The sequence below is a fragment of the Bufo gargarizans genome, chromosome 11 (assembly GCF_014858855.1).
Source record: "Bufo gargarizans isolate SCDJY-AF-19 chromosome 11, ASM1485885v1, whole genome shotgun sequence".
NCBI lineage: Eukaryota > Metazoa > Chordata > Amphibia > Anura > Bufonidae > Bufo > Bufo gargarizans.
The window spans coordinates 44462752-44479964 of record NC_058090.1 but is presented as its reverse complement, the minus strand read 5'-3'; positions in this window follow the sequence as shown (position 1 = coordinate 44479964).

The following is a 17213-nucleotide window of genomic DNA, read 5'->3' as shown; positions in this document are numbered from 1 at the left end:
GTTTGCCTCACTCGCATGTGAGGAGATAAATTACACCCGTGGTGCGGCAATTGATGAAATTACGTATCTGGTGGGCATTACACACGGGGTCCAGCACAAAAGATTTGCCTTGTACCAAAAACCTACAGAAACTACAGTGGCCGCATTTGAAACAACCTGTGACTGGTCTGTCTAGCCATGACCGTTGTCTCTCAGGGGGACTATAATGACTACGTATCAGCTGGTCTCTGAGGTTAGTACCTCTCCTAAACGTCACTGAAGGGTGAGGGCTGAGTACCTCAGTCAAGTCTGGGTCCATCAGTAGGGTTCCCCAGTTTCTACCTAGTATGTCCCTCATTTTGACCTCTGCCAAGTCAAAGGTTTCTACAACCCGTATGGTCTTTTCTGGTTCGATCTCCGGACGCGTGGTCGAGTGTAGGAGTGTGGTACATGTTTGTCCCCGAGCCCTTTCATAGGCCAGTCTCAGTATCTTATGCGGATAGCCCCATTCCCGGAAGCGTCTTCTCAGTTCACCTGCCTGGCGTTTAAACTCCCCCTGCTCTGAGCAGTTACGTCTCACTCTCAGACATTGTCCTATGGCTTTACCCCATTTAATTGGGGTGGGATGACAGCTGTCCCACCTGAGTAGGGAGTTTGTCGCTGTCGGTTTACGATAGATAGAGGTCTGTAGGTGTCACGACCATGGTCATGGTCGTGACTCAGGATCCGCATGCAGTTGCCTGCGGTTTGCTTTTATTGTCAACCACATGGTGAGGGCTGCTGGTATGTTGCCTCACGTGTGGTTGCCGCTGGTAACATGGTTGTACTTGGCAGTATAGCAGCCTGAGCTGTTGCTGGGCAGCTTGCTGTCAAGTGCAAGCGGTAACTCCTCGTTGGGTGTGTGTGTATGTTATAAACTTTATGTCTGGTGTTAGGTGATGTCTTTATGGTTTATCTGTTTATTGCAACTATGGATGTCCTGGTTACCTGTGTGATATGTGATATGTGTGCTGTGTCCCTTAGTGTTTTGTGGACATCAGTAGTCATGCATGGGTTCCAGTCAGCGTGGCTGTGGCAGGTAGGTTTGGAACTGCTTTAGTTCTCCTGCCATATCTATATGTTGTATTTGTTCCCCCATTCCTTGCAGCTTGGCCAGTGAGACTCCTGTTCCTCCGTATCCAGAAGGAACAGGTTGTCTTCCCAGCTCCTAGTCCAGGACCACCCTGAGGGCTAGCAGGGACTATTAGGTTTCGGTGTATGAGCCCTCCTACCATCAGGGTTGGCTCATACGGTTAGGAGTTTAGGGTCAGATTAGGGACGCAATAGGTAGTCACCTGCTTCCTAATTCTCTGTCCTGGCCTTGCACCGACTCCATCTTCTGGCAACGCACGGCTGAGGGTTTTCCCCATCCTCAGCCGTGACAGTAGGCCCCCACTACCGTCCCTGGAAATAGAAATATCCAGGAAATGCAGATAGTCCCTTACAATTATCGAGGTGAACCTAAGGTTAAAGGAGTTATGGTTAAATTCATAGACCAACCTGTTGAAATCACCCTCTAACCTGCTCCACAAGATAAAGACATCATCGATTTAGCGGGACCAGAGGGTGATATGTTCTGAGTACCAGCAGGGCGTGTGCCCAAAGACAACCGTCTCCTCCCACCAGCCCAGGAGCAAGTATGCATAGGACGGCACACACAAACTTCCCATAGCGGTGCCCCTGAGCTGGTGGTATATCCGGCCATCAAACAAGAAGAAGTTGCTGGACAGAACGAAATCCAGCAACTCGAGGACCAAATAATTGTGTGTGGAGTACTGTTGGCCCCTAGCCTTCAGGAAGTGTGCAGTGGCTTCGAGGCCCTTCTAATGGGGAATGGAGGAGTAAAGGGCCTCGACGTCTAATGAGGCCAAGAACCAGTCTGGTGATATACATATATTTTCCAATTTGGTCAACAGATCCCCCGAGTCCCTAACATAGGAGGGCAGGAATTGTACAAATGGTCGGAGGATATGGTCCACATAGATAGCACTGTTCTGTGAGAGGCTACCTATTCCTGAATAGGGCGTCCCTTAATGGGTAGTGTGTCCTTATGAACCTTCGGTAGACAATAGAAGATTGCTATTGCTGGATGGGGGAGATAAAGGAAATCATATTCATAATTGCTAATGAGTTGGTCAGATTTGGCTTTTATGAGAGTTTGTTGTAGCTCCTTTTGGTAACTCGCAGTGGGGTCGCTGGACAAGACCTCATAACCCTGTCTACCATTGAGAATTGCTAAACACATTTCTCTGTAAGTCAGGGTGTCCATGACAATGACATTCCCCCCTTTATCTGAGGGTTTGATCGTTTGATTTGTATCCCTCTCTAAACTCCTAATTGCATCCCTCTTCTCCCTACTGCAATTAAACCTTATGGGAGTGGAATTAAGGGTGGAGAGTTCTGTGATGCTATGTTTTAGGAAAACGTCAATGCATTAAAAACTTCCCCTATTGGAGGCATTTTGGTAGTCCTATTCTTGAGGTCGGTGAAGGGACCCCTTCCTTCAGGGTTGGTAGGTATATTGTCTAAACCAGGGATGCTCAACCTGCGGCCCTCCAGCTGTTGTAAAACTACAACTCCCACCATGCCCTTCTGTAGGATGATAGCTGTAGGCTGTCAGGGAATCATGGGAGTTGTAGTTTTGCAACAGCTGGAGGGCCGCAGGTTGAGCATGCCTGGTCTAAACTATAAAGGAGATGGAAGTCACTCAAGATCTCCACCGTGATGCCCAGTTCCTGACTTTCTCTCTTGTCCCTCAGCTTAAAGTGCAAACAGGCAAACAGGTGGGGATCCATGGTCCAGCAAAATAGGTCGAACCTCGTGGTAGGAACAAATGAGGGACCTCGTCTGAGTAGCTTAATCTCAGTTTGAGTTAAGTGGCGGGATGACAAATTGATGACCAATTTGTAATCAGTTAACACTGTTGTTGGTGATTTAGTATTTCGACTCCGCAATGGATAATGTGTCCCCTGGTCTAAAAAAGAGGAAGAGGAGGATGAGGCAGGTGCAGAAAATGCAGATTGTGGTTGGTAGGTGGATTGATTCATGTTGAATCCGCCCCCTCGTCTCCTAGATCTAGAGCTGCCCCGACCCCGGCCTCTAGTTTTAGGGTGCTTGTCAATCTCGTTATCAGAGGCCTCTGTCTCGGTAGAGAAGAGATCGGTTTTATGGGCAGTGTCAGGATTTGTTAAGAACAAGTATGCCTTATTGTCTTTGAAGTCCTGAAACTCCCTAGTGAACTGTTTATGCTTTCGTTCCTTCAAATGATACTGGAAACGTTCAATAGAACTTGGTGGAACTTTTTGGTTATCTCGATCCGTTCTACTAGATTCTTTTCCGCCCGCTCAAGTATAGCCCTCATTTCCTCTAATAGGAGTTGCATGAATCTTAAAGAACTGCTGGTGGCCTCTCTAACTCTTTATGAAATGCGTTGGGACACATGAATGTATCATGACGATTTGAATGCACTGATTTTTCCAGCACCCGATCAGGTACTTTAGCCTCCGGGCACAACCTCCGGTAGGGCTTTCCAGGGAATCCTAGATCTGGGTAAGGTTCCGGACGGGGCCACCCCTTGCGGGGCACGGACCCCGTGTTAGAAGGCTATTAGGGTCCAATAGGTCAAGTAGGGCGCAACAGGGTCAGCTTTCCCTCCCTGAGGCTTCCCCACTTTAAAGACCGTTTACCGGACAAGCTCATAGCCGATGCATCATCTCCAGAATGAATACCGGGTATTGAGCTTGCAGGATCAAAGTAACCTCTCTTTCTACTGGCATTTCGTTCATTGCGAACAGCGTTGATTATCTCCGAAACCAGTAAGACCTTTCCTTTTTATCTGAAAAGGTACGTTTCCAGATTCAAAATCAGTTTAGGGGATTCTGGCGTACGGACCTGAGGTTTTGTGATCTTGCTTCACCACTGTAGAGCATGGTCTGAGGCCCTGCATCTGTTTGTGTGTTTATGTTTGTAGGGGCTTTTGTCTTCTTGAGAATTTTACTTAGTAATATTAAAAGTTTAGTTTTATTATGTTACTGCCCTTCCTTTCACTTTCTGTATTTACGCTTTGAGCAGTACTTAGGGAGAGGTGCGAACGCACTGTTCTCTCCCAGATTGACAAATCAGTTTTCTTTCTATTTATGATGTTTTTAGGGCTCAGAAATCTGTGGCATATGAAGGTACATGAGATGCCCCATGTAATTCTGTCAGAGCCTGCAGTGTCCTGCACTGCTTAGTGTTGTGATTGTGTTTCATGTAAACTGTGCTTGTAAATGTGTTCTCATAAAGTTGCATAGGGAGGGGGGAGGTTCTAACAAGCCTCCCAGGGCTAACTCCATCCTACACATGCAATGAGCAGGACACTGGTACAATGGCCAATGATGCAGTGGGTCAGGATACTGTATGTGTATATATGTTTGAGTTGTTTGTGATGCCAATTGCAGCTTGCGCAGGTACTGTAGCAGGGCCCTTTAAGTTGTTATAGCTCACGTACCAGGTGAGGAATGCCAGAGGGGGATAATGTCTCTGTATAGTGTCAACGGTGTCTCCTACCTTGGTACGGCCTGGCTCACTTGCAATAAAATGAGTGTTGTTAATAGGAGTATTAGAGGAACTTTGGTAGCAGTAAATGAGATCCAGACTGGGGATATAATCCAACTTGTCTTTACTAAATAGCAGCAGTAATTCATACGAGTTACAGCAATAGTCTTGGGTCCCAGCAGGTATTGGCTATATGTGGCAGGTATCTGTCTTCTGCTCTACCTATCTTCTGCTTGTAATGGGCCTGACTAGCTGAGGAGGTATTTGGCTTCTCCTGGACTCTGGATCTGTACTCACAGTACTCCTTGCAGGGAATGCTTCTTCCTGGAGATCTATAGTTCTGGAGATGGCTGCTTTTCTTGTCGACCAGCTGAGGCTGGGGGCTCAGGCTGGGAAGGTTCTCTGGTCTCAACCGAGACAGGGTCCTGACTTGGGATCCCTATTTTCTGGGAGCTCCTACTAACACAGCCTACCCCAAGCGGGGGTAGCTGGTACACTACCCTAACTTCCTTCTTCTCCCCATGAGACAGGACATGGGACCAGCCCACTTCTGCTCACAGAGGGGGGAGCTAAAACTGGAATGAACTATTCCAGTCTAGCAATACCAAACTGGCCATGGACCTGATCACACATTGCTGCCACCTGCTGGTGTTCATGGAAATTACAGCAAAATATAAAACAGGCCTAGAAATACATAAAAATGACAGTAATGACAATATAATTACACCAGATGACAATGTACATACACCTAACATATTGTAGCGGGGATAAAGAGTTTGGTAACATACTTCAGGATGTTACACACACAGTGCACAGTGCAGGAAGAAGAAGGTCAGTGTGTGTGATGTCTGAGGACAAACTGAACCTCAGCAGCCATTTTGGAGAGTTATCCAAACTCCATACTTAGTTCCATGTACCAGCCCATAGAAGGGAAGAGATTATAGAAGAACCAGGCAACTCTGAGGGGGAATGAAAATATTGACAAAGGAAGGTAATTGTCATTTATCAGCCTCCAGACTCCTTTGCATCAGGTGGAGAGATTCTAAGCTACAAGCTACCCACCATAATTAAAGACAAAAAGGCCATTTGTCAGACTATAGTATTCCTAGAAGAGGATACAGAGGTTTAGGATTATACAGTACAGCAGAGATAGTTCATCCCTCCAACCTGGAGAAATAAGAGAGAGAATGACTGTTATAGAGGACTATGCCTTATGCAACTTCTGGGAACTAATGTGAATCCCTGTAAAAGCTGCCTTGATGTAAATGACTTTTTTATACATTGATGACCTGTGGAACAGCTTCAGTAAAGTACTGGGAGTTTGTTAAAAGCTCTAGTCTCCTTATTCTATATCATCATTACTACTACTCTCAATATTTGCACCTAGGGGTGCTGGCATTACGAACCAGGGGCCCAGCCACCAAAGCACCTTAAACACCAATTACCATCAAGGGCACCTCAACCAACATCTGGCTGATGTTCCCTGCAACAAAGAGTGCCCCGGGGGATTTCATGCTGTCTTCCCATCCACTGCACGCCGACCCTAAGGGACAACTTCACCGTGAGTACTACTATCCTCAGCACCTTATCACTAGTACACTCATGCACATCACCTCTAGCGTGTCCAGTTGTTGCAAGCCCTCTTATGGCTCTTTCCAAACAGATGTATGAGGGCCATGTGCACGTCCACTTAGTGTTAAAGGGCATCTTTGTACCTATGACACTGTCTGACCTGTTACATGTGCACCTGTTTTATACCTGTTTTCAGCAAACGTATAAAACTGCATCAAAAACAGCATATGCAAAAAGGGTCACTAAGGCTACTTTCACATTTGCATTTTCCTTCCCAATTTTGAGATCTGGCAGAGGCCCTCAAAACCGGAGGAAAAAGCTTCAATGTTAATGGGGACAAAACTGAATAAACCGGAACGGAGTGCACCAGAATGCATTCCTATGCCGGACATAAAACCGCTGCAAGCAGTGGTTTTGTGTGCGGCATGGGAAACTGAACATGCCGGATCCAGCACCAAAAACTATGTAAGTCAACGGTGCAGGATCCCATTTTCTTTTGGGACACGAAAAAAACAGATCCGGCACCCATTGTCTTTCGATATAATACAACTGGATCCATTCTGAACAGATGCAGCCGGTTGTATTATTTAGACAGATGTGTTTTGCTGTGGTTTTGAGATTCCATACACAGCAAAAACGCACATGTGAAAGTAGCCTAAAATCCCAAAAGAGCTGAAAAACACCACAAAATACCCATGCTTTACAAGTGATGGCCTACCCAAAATCCTATTCCAGTCAGCACCAGCGCTCATAAGAAAAACATACAAAGCATTGTGAATTTTACGTTTTATTCCTCGTCTTGGTATTAAAATGCTTCAAAACCAATCCACACACTGTAGTACCATGCCTGTGGCCATTATGCAGTCATGCTGTTTGTCTACACAATTTCTCAGATGTGAGTAAATGATGGCACAGAGAGAAGCCTCGATCACCAGCTTTATTACCTCCTCGTGTCTCAGAGAATTAGAGCTGCTCATATCTCATAACACAGAAATGAAGATAATAAATCAGAAGCTGCTGGGACCTCAGCTTCTAAGGAAGAAAAGCCATGAAGCAGCTCTGGGTAATTTACAAGCATCGGAGAATGGGGGAGATCTATCAAAATGGTGTAAAGTAGAAGTGGCTTAGTTGCCCATAGCAACCAATCAGATTCCACCTTTCATTTTCCAAAGGAGCTGTGAAAAATGAAAGGTGGAATCTGATTGGTTGCTATGGGCTACTAAGCCAGTTCTACACCAGTTTGATAAATCTCCCCCAAAGTTTCTCTATAACATTCAGCAGAGAACATGGTATAAAATCAGATTTACCTTCTGTGACCTAATCAGCAGACCTTGGCCAGGGTCATTTTCAAGAGGACCTCTCCGGACATGTCTGTTTTAGGGTACTTTCACACTAGCGTTTTCCATTTCCGCCATAGAGTTCCGTCCTAGGGGCTCTATACCGGAAAATAACTGATCAGGCATATCCTAATGCATTCTGAATGGAGAGTAATCCGTTCAGGAGGCATCAGGATGTCTTCAGTTCAGTCGTTTTGACTGATCAGGCAAAAGAGAAAACCTTAGCATGCTATGGTTTTATCTCCGGCGAAAAAAAACTGAAGACTTGCCTGAATGCCGGATCCGGCATTTTTCTCCATAGGAATGTATTAGTGCCGGATGCGGCATTCAAAATACCGGAATGCGCAGACCGGTAAAAATGTGAAAGAAGATACAAGACGGATCCGTCTGTCCGCATGACAAGTGGAGAGACAGATCCGTTCTTGCAATGCATTTGTGAGACGGATCCGCATCCGGATGCGTCTCAAAAATGCTTTCAGTCACATGCAGATCGGCGGATCCGGCGGGCAGTTCCGACGACGGAACTGCCTGCCGGATCACACTGCCGCAAGTGTGAAAGTAGCCTTAGTAACTCTTTGCATTCCCCATGTAATAACAATCAAAGGTTTTCTTCCGGCAAATTCTTGGCATATTGTGAATAGGGCCGGACGGAGATGCAGCACCTTCCAGCAATGCCGGAATGCAGAGAGGTCCGACAGGATATTCCCTGCTGGAACAGCGTGCGGGATCTCAAAATGGCAGTAAGAAACGAGCCTAACAGTTTGCAGTGAAGGTCCAACTGGGTGTTACCAGTTGGGGGGGTGTCACTGTTGGCCGGCAGAAATCTCGCGCAGGCGCAGTACCGCCTGTGGCCTGCGCAATCATCAAGCTCCTGAGGGCAACAGCCTTAAAAGTCTCACTGGGCATGCGCCGTGCCCAGTGACGAAATCCTAGCGCTGTTGCCTCAGGAGCTTGATGATCGCGCAGTACAGCCTGCGCAAGATTTCTTGCAGCCTACAGGAAGAAGAACAGGGCATTTCTTGAAGGTAGAAGATGATGTGGCGAGGGGGCGGAACCGTTTGCCGAGGCTGTAGGAGGTTATTTCAGGATCAGGAGGCGTTCTTGGGATTCAAATTAAGGTGGGCTGGGCACTGCAGGGGGCGTCACTGGGCTCCAGAGAGGAAAAAAACGCCCCTCTGGGCACCTTGGAGCTTCATTAGCATATCAGAAAAAGATCTTTTTTTTATCAAAATGACAAAATGAAATAAAGTAAGAAGACCACTGCAGGAAATAAGGTACTTTATTTAACATGGTAATGGTGAAAGCTTAAAATGCTAAAAGCAGGTGACAGATTCCCTTTAAAGTAACATTTCACATTGGAGAGCTGATAAAATTCTCACAAACGCAAGCCAGGCTGGCATTTTGCTCAGAAGGAATACTCAGGCACGTGCTACAGGACCAGTTATGGTAGGGGGAATACTGTAGAGCATGGATGTCAAACTCATGGCCCTCCAGATGTTGCAAAACTACAACTCCCATCATTCCCTGATAGCTGTAGTATGCCCAGGCATGATGGGAGTTGTAGTTTTGCAACAGCTGGAGGGCCACGAGTTTGACATCCCTGCTGTAGAGCTTTGTAAGATTGTAGGCTGTTGTGCTGCACCGCAGGCTAGCCCGTACCACACACCCATACTGTGTTTTTTGTTTTTTTAGGGTAATAAAAGGTAAGGTGAGGCAGTTTAGTTGTGCCCGGCAGTAGGTAAATTACTGCACTTTCCTCCTGCATCCATTGGAGGGTGCTGTGCTGTGCAGCACAAGGGTCTCAGCCTTTGGGCTGGGTGTATGTAAATTTATTGTATGTTCCCAGCATTTGTGGTTGTGTTTATTGCCACATTTAAGTAAAATTCTGTTTTGGCAAAAGCTGGTGTTGGGGTTACTTTCCTCGTTCTTGACTTCACTGTATCCTGGGGACCCCACCCCGGTACACGGCTTACACAGGGACACACTCCCAACTAGTAACACCCAGCTGGACCTTCACTTGAGACTGTTTGTAATTCATTCATTACTTCTAACAGGAATAATAAAGGAATGGCACAGCACAGGGTCATAAGAATAGATGATCCAGAATTTGTCATGCCCGGCTATGACTATGTGCGGAGGTCGGCCAGAATATCAGCACATGTTTAGTGTTTGTTTTGGAGTTGTGCTAGATCCGCCTCCCATCAGGTGCACTGGGTGGGGTCATTAGTTTAAATGGCTTTCAATTCCAGTGCTCTGAGCGGGTTATAGAAATCAGTCTGGCCTAGGAAGCAAGCAAGGAAGGTTTTCTGTCCCAGCTCAGATAAGATAAGTGTTGTTTCGGTTTTTGTTGTTTGCTGTTTAAGTTGTGTTTGTGTCATCTCTCCCATCCAGGTTCTGTGCGAGCGGGCTGCTCCTATTCCCCCTTTTCACCATCTCAGGGAATTTAGGGTGTATTAGCCCAGGCACGGGGACACAGCATTCCTACCACTAAGGTCTGCATGTGGGCTGAGCAGTGCAGGGAGAGAGGTCAGGGGTAAGCTAGGAGGTGACCCTTCCCCTGTTTCTCGCCTAGAGCCTGGTTGTTGGTTTTTCTGTGTGTCTGAGTGCTTGTCCGCTGTGCTGAGTGCTTGTCCAACTGAGTGCTTGTCCAACTGGTAACATCCATCTAGACCTTCATTGGAGACTGTTACTAATTCATTCAAAACCTCTAGTAGTAATAATAAAGTAATGACACAATATAGAGTCATAAGAATAGATGCTCCAGAATTATTATTACAAGGCGGATGCAAGTAGTTACCAAAACAGACAGGTCAGCAGAGACTACAGATCCCCTTTTATGTTTGGGAAGACATTTTTAAGTTCCATATGAGGAGCCATTTTACTGTGTATATTAGGGAATCACACTATGACCAATTCCCTAATACCAAGCACTATGTCTAGCACCATACTGCTTTATGCACAGACATTGACAATATGTAATATACTGAATTGCTATACTTAATGTACATACAACTTTTAGGCTCTTTGTGCACATTTTGGACCCATCTCTTAAGGACAATGTGGACTCCTTAGATGGGAACCTACATGATCAGACTTACCTCTCCTGGGTCTAGACCTACAAAATCAACTCAAATCATGTTGGATCCTTCCATACTCTGCAATAACTCATTCTATAGGCCTTAACCCAGGAGGGGCAAAGTCCTATAGTGTAGGGTCCCATCTGAAGAGGCAACCTTGTTTTCGGTAGGCGGATGTCACAAAGAGCCTCATATTTTTATGCAGTAAGGCTACTTTATATTCTGCAGCGTTGTGATCTCAGCCACCAGTTCCTGTAGAGAAAGCTTGAAATCCGACGTACACAAACCGCAGCATGCAGCTGTTTCTGTCCTGACTATTTTTGGGATTTTTGTCAGATAGCGGCCAGGTCTCTGCTGGACCCCATAATAATTAATGGAGCTGGTAGCATTCGGGTTGCATCCGGCAGTGACGGATATGGAGGCTGTTCTCTGCCAGAATTGTGCTGCAGATGAGAAACTAGCCTAACTACAGTAGTGTTGCAGTTTATGATACTCCATGTTTTCAGTGTCCACACATGGGGTACTACAAATTGCATATAGTTGTGCATTGCACTTTACTGTTTTTTCCTGGTCGTTATTACCAACAAGGTAGGTTGGCAAAGGTTGGCAGGAACAGGGTTAACCACCCTGTTCCTCCCCTCTTGGTAGGAGTAGGCTGGTCCTGCTGCTTGCCAGGTGTCACGGACGTTCCTGTCACGGTGCCTTCTGTGACATAGGTTAGAAGATCGGAGAGACTGACTGCACGTGATGTTAACTGAAAGCCTCTTGATTCTCAGTGTTGTAGTTTGGAAATGACGACACCTCTTGTCAGGTGCAGCCTGTGGTCATTACTGCATTCCCTACTTAGTTTGATCTCACACTTGATACCATGCGGTTGATATTCTCTGCTTGGATTTGGAAGAGTTGGTGTGTGGACCTTACCTGTGTTCAGGGCCGGCCTTAGGTGTTCAGGCGCCCTGTGCGAGCTAACCTTGTGGCGCCCTTGGGGATCTCGGACGCCACTTCCACACTTTGGCCGGGGGCTCGGTGGAGCTGATGAGGTGTTTTATCCTAATTAAAAAGATTTCATAATAAGTATTTGGAGAAGGGGCAGAGGGATAGCAGAGCAGGGAGAGGCTGGTGCTGCTACTAGGGGGTCATACCATGTGGGAGTAATAAAGCCCACCATAATGCCCCCCCAGTAGTAATAATTCTCCTTATAATGTGACAGTGCAAAAAATACCCCCTTGTAATGCCCCCATTTGAGCTAATGTCCTCATAGTGCCCCCATAATGTGCCAGTATAAAATACCCCTATATAGTGCCCCTAGTAAATTACCCCATAGTGCTCCACACCCTCCTTCCTCCTAGTGCCCCCCATAATGTACCAGTATAAAATGCTCCAGTAGATGCCCTCAGTGTCCCCCATAATTTGCATGTATAAAATACCCCTTCTTAGTGCCACCCGTAGATGACCCCATAGTACTCCTCTCCCCCCTTCCCCATAGTACCCACCATGTGTCCCAGTATAAAATTGTACTGTACAGAGAGCCCATATAAAATACCCCTTCTTTGTGGCCTCAGTAGATGCCCCTATAGTGCCCCCAATCATGTGCCAGTATTAACAGCCCCCCCCCTGTGCCAGTAATAATAGCCCCCTATGCCGGTAATAGCAGCCCCCCTGTGCCAGTAATAACAGCCCCCAGTAATAACAGCCCCCAGTAATAACAGCCCCCAGTAATAAGAGCCCCTCTGTGCCAGTAATAACAGCCCCCAGTAATAAGAGCCCCTCTGTGCCAGTAATAACAGCCCCCAGTAATAAGAGCCCCTCTGTGCCAGTAATAACAGCCCCCTTTGCCAGTAATAACAGCCCCCCTTTGCCAGTAATAACAGCCCCCCCTTTTGCCAGTAATAACAGCCCCCGCCAGTAATAACAGCCCCCCCTTTGCCAGTAATAACAAACAGCCCCCCCTTTGCCAGTAATAACAGCCCCCACCAGTAAAAGTATTGTACATAATAAAAAAAAAAAAAAACACATACTTACCTCCATGTCAGTGATGCGATGCAGGCCTCTTCTGGCCTGTGTCCCACGCTGTATGGCTCAGGCGGCACGATGACTTTATCGCGCCGCCTGCGCCGGCCTCTGATAGGCTGCCGGCCTAGTGCCTGCAGCCTATCAGAAGAAGGGAAAGGGACACGCCTCTCCCTCCCCTACCGCAGCACAGGCAGGCATCTGTATTGCTGTCCTGAGGACGGCGATACAGATGCCTGGAGATGAGCGCTTCCACAATAGAAGCGCTCATCTCCCTGTGCCCAGCCGCCGCCGCCAGCTCGGGGGGGGGGGGGGGCAATTGCCCCGTTGCCCCCCCCCCCCTGGATCTGCCACTGACACAGGGGAGGGGGAATCAGGTCAAACAGGGGAGGGGGCTGGGGGCCCGCCCCGAGGGAGAACACAAGTGCTGCCTCGCCTGCCGCATATTACACTGCGAGCTGTCGGCCGCCCGCACACCCCAAAGGCCGGCCCTGCCTGTGTTCCTGCTCATCCATTTTCTATAAGATAAGGCTACTTTCACACTGGCGTTTTGGCTTTCCGTTTGTGAGATCCGTTCAGGGATCTTACAAGCGGTGCAGAACGGATCAGTTTTGCCCTAATGCATTCTGAATGGAAAATGATCCGCTCAGAATGCATCAGTTTGCCTCCGTTCATTCTCCATTCCGCTTTGGAGGCGGTCACCAAAACGCTGCTTGCAGTGTTTTGGTGTCCGTCTAACGAAACTAAGCCAAACGGATCCGTTCTGACACACAATGTAAGTCAATGGGGACGGATCCGTTTTCTATGACACATTCTGGCACGATAGAAAACAGATCCGTCCTCCATTGACTTTCAATGGTGTTCAAGACGGATCCGTTTTGGCTATGTTACAGATAATACAAACGGATCTGTTCTGAACGGATGCAAACGTTTGTATTATCTGAACGGATCCGTCTGTACAGATCCATGACGCATCCGCACCAAACGCGAGTGTGAAAGTAGCCTAAGTTGTACAGCTCGTTGTATTTGGTTGTTCCCCTGTGCTTATTGTTTGCTAGGCCTCAGGGAGACGCTGGTTAATTCACCTGGGAAGGCATTTCAGGGCTCCTAGGGTCTAGGTTACGGCGTATGTATTTTTCCACCTTCGGAGTCTATACATACTGACAGAAGTCAGGGCCAGGTTTAGGGGCTTCCTAGGAGGTGAACTTTTCCATCTCCCTAGCCCTGAGGTCTAGTTCTGTGTCCCTCCCCTGTATTTGTGACCGTACTGAAACATACGGACGTCCCCGTGGCTGTGAGTGGCAGGAGATCTTTGAGACTCTCAACACGTGGTTTGACATGTTTACCTTGTGGATCAATTGGTGTCTGTGTTGTTTCTGGTACTGGCCACAGCCTTAACCTCCAGGTGTTACTATTGTGGTCATTTAACTTTCCCTATTTATAGTTGTGTCTCCCAGAATGCTGTGCGGTTTATAGCTTCAGTTGGACCTGTGGATAGCTGGTGTTTGGATCTCGGCTGAGTTCCTGGTGCTGCCATAGCTTCTTGGAAGTTAATTGTTACCTTTCCCTTTGTATTTTGGCTTTTCTGTGTGTTGCATTTCTTTGTTGTTTTGTGTTAGGCCTTAGGGAGACTCCCGTTCATCCTTCATTTTGGAAGAACAGGTTGTCTCGTTCCTGTCATTAGTACTAGGGTCCTTTAGGGTTAGATAGGACTCTAGGTATTCCTGTGTATGAACTCACTTACCTCTGGGGTCTGTTCATACTGGTAGTCAGTCAGGGCTTTCATTAGGGTTTTCACAAGGAGGTGTCCACTGTCCACCTTCCTTTTCTAGCTTTCAGGCCTTATTTCCTTTAACCTTTCCCTCCTATGTTCAGTGTGGGGTTTCCCAGGAGGGGGAGTTCCTGTCCAGAGACAGAGAGGACAGGAAGCATCCTGCAGTGCTCCTGCTCCTGTTACAGATTCTGCAGCGAGAAAATACTTACCGTATTTTTCGCTTTATAAGACGCACTCCCCCCTCCTAAAGTGGGGGGAAAATGGCAGTGAGTCTTATAAAGCGAATGCTGCCATTTTACTCTGGTGACGCTGATGCATCGCCGGCCTGCAATGTATCAGCAGGGAGGGAGGAGGGGCTGGAGGCCGGAAACTGGTGTTGGAATCGGGGTGGGGCCCGGTGCAGTCACTGTACTCTATTACACCGGCCCCGCTCACAGCAGTCTTTATATATAAAGTGTAGTTATGGGAGCTTTGTTAAAGTATGGCAATCCTCTGCAGTAGCGCAATCCTCTGTAGTACTCACTGTCAAACTACCATAGCAGGCAGGCCGGCCGGCAGCGTAACATCACTCACTCCCTCACACGCCTGCTCCTCCCACTTTATTAATGCAAGCAGGCGCGTGAGGGAGTGAGTGACGTTACGCTGCCGGCCGGCCTGCCTGCTACGGTAGTTTGACAGTGAGTACTACAGAGGATTGCGCTACTGCAGAGGATTGCCATACTTTAAAGGGGTTCTGCAGTTTGTTTTAACTGATGATCTATCCTCTGGATAGATCATCAGCATCTGACCGGCGGGGGTTCGACACCCGGTACCCCCGCCGATCAGCTGTTTGAAAAGGCAGCGGCGCTCCAGCAGCGCCGCGGCCTTCTTACTGTTTATTGCTGGCCCAGTGATGTCACGACTAGTATCAACTGGCCTGGGCGGGGCTAAGCTCTGTTCACTTGAATGGAGCTTAGCCCCGCCCAGGCCAGTTGATACTAGTCGTGACGTCACTGGGCCAGCGGTAAACACTGGAGTGCCGCTGCCTTTTCAAACAGCTGATCGGCGGGGGTCCCGGGTGTCGGACCCCCGCCGGTCAGATGCTGATGATCTATTCAGAGGATAGATCATCAGTTAAAACAAACTGTAGAACCCCTTTAACAAAGCTCCCATGACTACACTTTATATATAAAGACTGCTGTGAGCGGGGCCCGGTGTAACAAGGTACAGTGACTGCAGCGGGCCCCGCTGCGATTCCAACACCAGTTGCCGGCCTCCACCCCCAATATTGGGGTCACTATTTGCACAGGGACACTGTTATAGGGGATCTGCAGATGACACATACAGTATATAGCATAAGATGCTATATATGTGTCATCCACAGATCCCCCCCCCATAACAGTGTCATCCACAGATCCCCCCATAAGTGTCATCCACAGATATCTCCATAACAGTGTGTCATCCACAGATGCCCCTATAACAGTGCCATCCACAGATACCCATAACAGTGTCATCCACAGATCTCCCATAACAGTGCCATCCACAGATCCCCATAACAGTGTCATCCACAGATTTCCCATTACAGTGCGTCATCCACAGATCCCCTTCATAACAGTGTCAACCACAGATCCCCCATTAATAGTGTCATCCAAAGACCACCATTTGTTCAAAACCCATCAAAAGCACACCTTTTAGTTCAAAATATATTTTTTTCTTATTTTCCTCTGCAAAAACCTAGGTGCGTCTTATCATCAGGTGCGTCTTATAAAGCGAAAAAATACTACATGTTTGTCCTCAGGTAAACCCTTGAGAGTCTGGACATCAGAGTGACATACTACTTCTGTATCTACAGACACTGCTGCAAAGTGAGGGATCACAGCCAAGCCACCCATCACCAAACAACCACAATGCCAGTATCACCAGTCCTAGGCACTGAATCACCACCAACCAGCCTGCCTCCATATCCTTCTTGGTGCCAGAAGAGAATTGCACTTAGTTTGCCACTGTATGTATTTCAAGTTCTACATTGCAAAAAAGACTTTGTTATGTTTAACTCTGACCTCATTCTTCAGTACTATATTTCCACTGCACCGATCCCGAGGGAGCAACAGCTTGAGGGAATGCACTGTGATACAACACTTCATCAGGGCCACTACCACTCCTATCCTCTAGCCCGGCTTATCAGGTGGTCATTGAACACTCCCCTATCACTGCCCCACTCATGGACATAACATCACAAATAAGAAAGAGCTGCATGGACATGATCACAGCCCAGAACGGAATATAGGAGCAATAAAGGTAAATTAAATACCGGTACATTACAAATGTATAGCCACCTCTATAAATGATTATTTTAAAGCAGGGATGCTTATCCTGCGATTCTCCAGCTGTTGCAAAACTACAACTCCCAGCATGCCCTAATAGCTGTAGGCTGTCCAGGGATGCTGGGAGTTGTAGTTATGCAACAGCTGGAGGGCCGCAGGTTGAGCATCTCTGTTTTAAAGGATTCAGATGCAAACAGGAAAACCCCTTTAAGCAAGCCTGAGAAGTCATTGGACTTCTTTTTAGTTTTTTTTAGTTTTTGCCTGGTTTCACTTTATAGCAGAAATACGTTTTATCCATGTTATTTTTATAAAATCTGTGACGGAGGCCCTGAATGGAGCCTCCAAGGTAGGTATGAACGTAGCTGTTAGGCAGCTACAACAATAGTAAATTATTGAAAAGTCAAAGTATAAAGGATATAAAAAATAATGATGTCTTAAAAAAAAAAAAGTACCAAGCATTGGAATACTCAGTATTTAAAAAACAGAACTGACAGTCTGTATAAAAGAAAACACCACAGAAAAATGACTAGGAGTCAAAAATGAATCATATGGAAACTGGCAATGTATAAAAATCCAATAACCTATC